Source organism: Lissotriton vulgaris, chromosome 5 (assembly GCF_964263255.1).
Source record: "Lissotriton vulgaris chromosome 5, aLisVul1.2, whole genome shotgun sequence".
In the NCBI taxonomy this organism is placed as follows: domain Eukaryota; kingdom Metazoa; phylum Chordata; class Amphibia; order Caudata; family Salamandridae; genus Lissotriton; species Lissotriton vulgaris.
In genome coordinates, this window is record NC_141693.1 from 1,178,957,369 (window position 1) to 1,178,965,760 (window position 8,392).

The 8,392-nt window shown below is 46.8% G+C and overlaps 1 non-coding gene across 1 annotated transcript; it reads left to right on the forward strand.

Moving 5' to 3' along the window:
- Window positions 1-7,801: 7,801 nt before the first annotated feature.
- TRNAR-CCG (transfer RNA arginine (anticodon CCG)) lies at window positions 7,802-7,874 on the forward strand. The gene has a single exon. It is a non-coding gene; the product is annotated as a tRNA-Arg (tRNA).
- The last annotated feature ends 518 nt before the right edge of the window (window positions 7,875-8,392 follow it).

Sequence of the window (8,392 nt, forward strand, 5' to 3'; positions counted from 1 at the left end):
TATGATATTTTCTTAAACGGCCATATTGTGCTTATGGTGCGATCTAGATTAGCATAATCATGAAGGTCTCTAACAAGATCAAAGACAATCTAGCCAGACTTGGCCAGCACCATCTTGGCACCTGTGAAAAGGACCAAGATCAAATGAGATCATCTCTGACGACATAAGGGCCCTTAAACAGGTCTGCATGAGACAAGAAAAAAGATGGAGAGATTGAGATACTGTGCCTCAGAAAAGGTCAAATATAGCATATATCTATCTAGATATTAGATGCTGATTCGCAAGAAGAAATTGGCCTACTTCCCCAACGAAATTGAGGCAGACGCAAACTCCTCAAAAGAACTGTTTGCAGCTGTGAGAAGTTGTCCTGGCATATGCTGTCCACTATTCTAGTGGGCACCTTGCACCAGTCCAAACGACCCTTATTGATGGTAGGTTTAAAGACAACCTATATAGAAAGCTAACCTAGTGGTAGCTGTGGAGAGCAGCATTCAGGCTAAGTCTCGGAGGAATGTAAAGCATCTTGTTTTACCAGTCTATAATCTCGTGAATGACCAAATGAAAGGAGAACCACACCAGGTATATTTATAAAATATATGTATTTATTCTAAACACATCCCACTAGTCTCTTTATGAGGCTAGTGGCAAAAGTTCATACGGTAAACCTATTTAGCACACAGTAAATTAGCACAATACACGTTAAGCCCCAGGGGCATACACAACCATATATTAAGAAAGTGGTATAAGTACCACGACTTACATAGAGCACAGGCCTAGAGCCTGAAGAACTGCTGGGGCCACCAGGAACCACCCAAGGTAGTGACATAGGGGACCCACAGGGGACGCGTGCAGTGTCTAAACACAGCCGCGAATCACTTTTAACTTCTATGGAGAAAGTCGCGGTTGGAAAATTACAGATAAAGGATACTTAGAAGAGGACTTGGAGCAAACCCCCTTAGAAGTAGGAGGTTCTAGAGACAACACCCACGGGAGCACCGGAGTACTCGAGTTACCTCACTCAGGGAGTTCGGGTGCATTGGTGTCTTTTCGTGCCGGGTTTCGTAGTCGATTTCAATGGAGAGCTGCTGCAAAGTGCTGCTGGAGTCCAAGTGGAAAGTGTTCAATAGGGATCCAAGGGTGGATCAGAGATCTGAAGAACTTGAAACCAGAGGGGACAGAGTCTGGGTCACTAGCCAGTGACCAGGGGGAAACGACTTAACAACGCGGACAAAACACCCCAGTACACCCCAGTACATTCACATCGCTGTTTTAACAACGCAAGTCATTACCACGACTAGCACTGGAGGGCGCCCTAGACTAAGAAATAGTGTGATTTACTATTCCAACACCTTCCCTACTGTACGTAGGCTGGAGTTGGAATAGTAAAAATTACTGGGGCATATTACCAAGCATAAGCGATAATTATCGCTAAGCTTGTTTAGCGGCTATAATTTTATCGCCGTGCTTCGCCTACTTTTATCGCTTAGAAACCTTGCTGTTATCAAGGTTTATCTCCTAAGCGATAAAAATCAGCCGAAATGCATGAATATCGCTGAAAAGTCCGCGATATTCATGCATTACTTAGCCATGTTATCCACCTACCATTGGATAACATGGCTAGAAACTGCTCTGGGGACTCTTGCATCGTGACTTTGCCCTGTGTGGTTTTACACTTCCTGGATCCTCCCGCTGGGCTGCTCCTCTTTGCCTACACAGCTAACAACTCACCGGACCCGCTACGTGGGTCCCGCATCGTGAAGGAGGACTGCGGGGGTCTTGCGGACTAAGTGGAGGCTTACGGCAACTGGGGAACCTAGGGGCACTGTAGCAGGGCTGCGAGCGATATAGCGGGGACTCAATCCCTGCCTGGCCAACTCGCTACACCTGGCCCGCTCTCCCTGCTAGCCCCGCCCCCTGCGCACAGATCACCATTAAAACTTTCCTGCCCGCTGTCGCGGTGAGACTCTTGCATCGTGACTTTGCCCTGTGTGGTTTTACACTTCCTGGATCCTCCCGCTGGGCTGCTCCTCTTTGCCTACACAGCTAACAACTCGCTGGACCCGCTTCACGGGTCCCGCATCGTGAAGAAGAACTGCGGGGGACTTGCGGACTAAGTAGAGGCTTACGGCAACTGGGGAACCTAGGGGCACTGTAGCAGGGCTGCGAGCGATATAGCGGGGACTCCATCTACCAGGAGTCCCTTCCTGGCCAACTCGCTACACCTGGCCCGCTCTCCCTGCTAGCCCCGCCCCCTGGGTGGCTCATATCCAATATTAGTAGAACTTACTGCCGCTGCGCGGGAGCGCGCGGGAGAAGTCCGGGAGAAGCCCGGGACAAGGGCGGGGCGGTCTGTGGCCGTCCGTGGTCGGGCAAGGTTGGGTTGGGCCATACCCCTTGGTTTGTTTGTATCTACTGGCCCTCACTGTTTAACTTACGAGGTATTGCGATTCTCCCCTGGTTCATTATAGATTCCCCCCTTCCCCTTCTCCACTTTTGTTGCTAGGTTGCATTAACCATGCCTCTACGTTCCGGAAAGGAACGAATTGTGCAGTTGCAAACCTCAAAGGGGATGGTTTCTGGTCCCCTGGATGCCTTCCTCATTAAAGCTACTGGAATTTTGGAGAAGGAGATAGCTTTTGCCGAGAAACGGCTCTCACTAGATCTTGTCAGTGAGAAACGTTCCTCGTTAGGCCCTATTGCCGCAGTGTCTAGTCCCGAAGTATTACTAACAGGTACTAACCATTCCTTGGTTCCTGTATTGGTGGATGTTCACCGTGATGCAGTGGGAGTTTCTTTGGTATCAAGTTGCAGTGACTTAAACTCCAGTGATTCATCTGGTAGCGGGGTGGGGGAAGTATGCTCTTATTAAGTCAATCCCAATTAGATTTATCCCCAGAAGAGGATTCACCAAGGAACCATCCCTGCAAGAGGAAGAGAAACACGGGTCGGCAGAGGGGAGGTATTTCAAAAGTACCCAAAATAGCTTACACATCACACTTAACCTCTAACCCCGAGGCTATTACGGGCTCACAGCCTACCCTGGTTTTTAGTGTTCACGGGCTTCCTTCCCAAGTTGCATCTGGGTTGCCAAACTCCTGCCCTGCGAGCAATAGTGGTGACGATGGCCTCATGGCAAAGATGGAAGTATTAATTAAAACTCTCTTGCTTCCTGTACTTGAAAGTACCAGACTTATGAACTCAAAATTACATGTGCTTGAGAATCTTGTCAATACAAACACCTGTATGTTAAAAAAGCTGGTTAATGTCCAAGCTGCACCGTCTAACTCCATCTCCTCTAGTATTCCTAAACCCCAGGGAGGAGCTACACTAAATAACCAGTCCCAGTTAGTAATTGCTAAGCCCACTTCTGCCCGGGCCGTCTTAAATAATCACGACGGCATATGTCCCAGGGGCAGCACTTCAAATGATGTACCTGCGCCCACTCTGGACTCATTAGTACAGGCTTCGAAACCCAAGAAGGCTAGTTTTAAATCAAATCCCTCTCCCCAGCCAAGTACTTCCAAGTCTACTGCTGTTACTTCGGCACAGAATTCTGTGAAATGTGGTCCTAAACCACCCATTCAGCCCAAAGCAAGTTCCAGAGTAGTTGGGAGTTCAAATTGTAATCCTGGGAAAAAACGGGGTTCCCCTCGTACTGATCTACCTATCGATGCAACTCCATACACAATCGTCCTAACGGGTGTTTCACCCATTAGGGAAGGCCAAACAGAATCTCATGGTGACCTCAAAAACAAAGTTGTTTTTTGGTTAAGTAAAAAACGACCCCTCCCACCCTCCTCCTCAACCGAAATACTGAATGTCAGAAGAGTGGATTGGGTGGGTCAATGTGAGAAGGACCTAGAAGGGGATTGTATCATTATAAACTTCAGGGATCCCTGGGGGGTTGACTACATACGCAGGGAGGCAAGGTTTGGGAGGATGGGGGATGTGCAGTCCTTGGGTTTGGGTTATTTTTACCCTAAAAGATATGGTGCGGCCTTTTCCAACCCCCTGATGCCTAGAAGACCCGTTGGTAGATCCCAGATGGATAGGATCCCTTATTCTCCTTTTTATCCACAACTGTTTAACCATTTTGATTCCCTCTCTGGCCTGGAGGGCATTGATTGACTGTACCCCGCATCTAGTAGAGGGTGTCATTTGAGAAACCATGTAAATGGCAATAATGGAGTTTGTAATATAAGTTTGAGTTATGCGGGAGGACATATGGAGAAGGCTGTGGAGAGGGTTGTTGAGACCAGTACAGATGTAAACCTGTCATCCAGCCCTCAACCATGCATGGTTAGTATTACTGGGGAGGAGCTGTGTGATTTGGATCAAGCCACACCCCTTAGTCAGGTTGAGCCGCTCAAAGTTGTTTCATGGAACATCGCAGGGTTAAAGGGACGAATAGGTTCGGAGGATTGGGCTGATTTTATTGATACCTTTGATACTGTAATCCTCCAAGAGAGTTGGGCTCCTGATCCTATATATCGGGTAGGGTTTTTAAACTTTTATAAGCCAGCAATCAGGGGTCCAAAAGGCAGAGCCTCAGGGGGCCTAATAATCTGGGTTAGGCAGTCTATTGGGTATAGACCAATTGAAATTGCAGGGGTTAACCCTGATCTCCTGGGAACTAAGCTTAGTAAGGCTAACCTGCAGGACATTGTAGTTATCAATATTTATGCTCGAGGTCGTCCAGGAGGGCTCTGTCCGGTCATTTTGGATGATTTGGACTCTTATCTTGATCAGATAGGAAGAGACAAATTAATCCTTATAGCAGGGGACCTCAATTGTACCTTGGAACCCCTGTTTAGTGAGGGGGAGGATTTGGGGGCTGAGGAAGATGCAGTATGGAATATTCTGTCTCTATCTTTGATCAATCGTAAAAAGGCCACCGAGGCTGCTCTCCATTGGTTAGGGCTGTGTCTGGAGTGGGGCCTGAGAGCGGCAAATGGGCGAACAGCCTCCGATAAGGCTAGCAAACCCACTTTTGACAATGGGATCAGCAAAAGCCGAATAGATTATATTTTGGTCAAAATGGAATATTGGTCACTCGTGGACGATATGGAAGTTGTGGTCCGTCCGGAGAGTGACCATAACCCATTGTCTTTAAGTCTGCAGCTTCCAGGTGGCCCTGGTAGGCCCCTAACAACATCCTGCTTAATGGCAGAGGCCGTCCTGTCCAATGATAGAAGAAGGGTTAAATGGTGTAGGGTTGTGGAAGACCACACTTTGTTAGATGGAATAGCAAAGGAAGTCTCGATGACATTGAGTGCCATTTTAAATCTATCGCCCACCATGGATGCTGTTCCTCAGATTAGTGATCTTCACGACCAGTGCTTCACTAAACTCAAAGCCCTTTTAACTCTGCCGCTAAAACGTGGGAATGTGAAGGCATTGGGTGCTCAGAAAAAATGGTACAATAAGAACTGTAGGGTGGCACATAGCAGCCTAATAAAAGCCATTAAATCCAGGGTCTCTAGAGAAATTAAATTGGCCCGCCAAACGTATAAAAAGGTACAGTGGGTCGCGAAGAGAGAATGGGACGAGCATCATTGGTCCGATCTCTTCGAGGCTTGCCAATCATCTAATCAAGTAAAGTTCTGGGAAATTGTAAAATGGGGTAGGAATCCGGATTCCCAAATTCCTGTAAATCACGTCCCAGCTGATGTATGGGTGGACTTTTATTCCAGCCAGTTTAAGGATCCGGACTTAGAACCCCAAATTGGTCAAGTACTGTGTGCATCCCCGCTCGCTGTTCCTAGTCATACGCTAGTTTTTACAACCTCTGATACCGAGTTTGCACTCAGTTCAGTACAATCGGGGAAAGCCCCAGGGATGGATTCTATCCCTGCTGACCGATTTAAAACAAATCTCCAATTATGGGTTCCCTATATAACTTTGCTTGCCAATGCCATCGCAAAGGGGGCAAGGATTCCAGAGTCCTGGAAAGGGGCGGAAATTCTTCCAATTTTCAAAAAAGGGGACCGTTTGGTCCCGGGAAACTACCGTCCCATAAGCTTAATCGACTCCATACAAAAAATAGTCGCTAGGATGGTTCTTGCTAGAATCCAGGGGTGGATGGAGATGGATAGCATTCTCTCCCCATTACAGGCTGTCTTTAGATCAGGCACCAGCACCATCGACCAGGTTTTCAGATTCACCCTGATATACTGGAAGGTGGTGCTATTAGGCGGTGGGTCTATCTATGCCGCCTTTGTGGACCTTAAGTCGGCCTTTGATCTTGTGCCTAGGGCAAAACTGTGGGACGTCCTGAGAAATCTGCCCTTACCGCCCGAACTCCTAGAACTTGTGGTTAAATTTCAGGAGGACAACTTTGCCCGGGTGAGGAGGGGAGGCCAAGGGCAAGTGACGGCTAGTTTTCCTGTAACGCGAGGTGTCGGTCAGGGATGCATTTTGGCTCCTACTCTTTTTCTATTGTTCATTGACCAGGTGGTGGAGTTCTCTGCCAACACCTCCACTGACGCTCCCTCTTTAGGTGGAACCAAGTTTCCGATGCTTATATTTGCTGACGATACTTTACTCCTCTCAAAAACACATAGGGGGCTGCAAACTGTACTTAATAGGTTCAAGGAGTTTTGTAAACTAAACGATTTACAAATTAATGTAACATTTTTTAAGCAGAGTGCAACTTGCTGAAGACGTCTCACAATATATCTGAGGGAGAGAGGTTTACAATGAAAGTGTCTTGCAGAAAGACAATTTCTGTTAGTGCTAGTCTCCTGTTTTATTTGGAGAGTGGTTTTCACATGAGGGGTGCGTTTGCTTAAACAATGTCATGCAAGAACCCGGAAAAAACATTTCCTTCTGACACTGTTATTGTGTGTAATGCCAGACAATGTTTATGGAATTTAACAAATTCTGTGTAGAAAAATTGATACACTGTCGCACATCTCTGCTTGTAAGGGAATCTCCGTCCAAAGAATACAGAGGCCAGAATCAAGACATAAAAGAGCTGACCATCCTTGAATCCATTGGCTCCAGTCATCAGATCTGACTTCCCTTGAATCCATTGGCCCCAGTCATCAGATATGACCATCCTTGAATCCATTGGCCCCAGTCATCAGAGACCTGACCATCCTTGAATCCATTGGCCCCACTTATTCATCAAAGTAATGACTGCCCTTGAGTTTGATTCCATATTCAGAGACATGCTGCTCCTTGAGGCAGAGGCCACCCACCTCCCGTAGGGAGAATCCTTAACTCACTTCAGAGGACACCATCTTCCCTGGATGAACCTGCAATCTGTGAGTTCAAAGGTCACCATCCTCACTCTTGAAGAGAGAGGTCACCTGCTTGACCCTTTCCCTTCATTGTTTACTGGTATTACAGTGCACCCTAGTATGCCAACACCTTCTTTGGGCCATTACAAGAGTGAATTTACAAAACAATAGGGAGTCCTGAAATCACACTTAGTTCACAGGGTGTATCTCTTCCTGCCGCCCCTGCATTCTTATAAGATTATCTATCATTTCGATGTCAGACTCCCCATGGCCTATTATCCTGGAGGCAGGGCAGACACTCTGTTCTACCCAATCTAATCTAGAAGAAATACCCACAATGCCAGGACCTGAAGTGTTTTGTAATTTCAGTGTATCTCTGTTCCTGGCTTATTACCCCTGCCATACCTGAATTACGTCCTATTGGCATACTGACTCTGTGTATGTGGTAAGTGTGCTGATAAGATGCATCTTTGAGTCTCCTAATGCTCTCTGCAGGCTGTTTGATACTAGTCCTTTCCGTCAGATGTGGTTGTTCTCTTATCTCTTGTTTCCAGCAAGGCCCAGTGGCCTAATGGATAAGGCATCAGCCTCCGAAGCTGGGGATTGTGGGTTCGAGTCCCACCTGGGTCGTATGATATTTTCTTAAACGGCCATATTGTGCTTATGGTGGGATCTAGATTAGCATAATCATGAAGGTCATGTAATTGTCTCCAATAAGATCAAAGACAATCTAGCCAGACTTGGCCAGCACCATATTGGCACCTGTGAAAAGGACCAAGATCAAATGAGATCATCTCTGACGACATAAGGGCCCTTAAACAGGTCTGCATGAGACAAGAAAAAAGATGGAGAGATTGAGATACTGTGACTCAGAAAAGGTCAAATATAGCATATATCTATCTAGATATTAGATGCTGATTCGCAAGAAGAAATTGGCCTACTTCCCCAACGAAATTGAGGCAGACGCAAACTCCTCAAAAGAACTGTTTGCAGCTGTGAGAAGTTGTCCTGGCATATGCTGTCCACTATTCTAGTGGGCACCTTGCACCAGTCCAAACGACCCTTATTGATGGTAGGTTTAAAGACAACCTATATAGAAAGCTAACCTAGTGGTAGCTGTGGAGAGCAGCATTCAGGCTAAGTCTTGG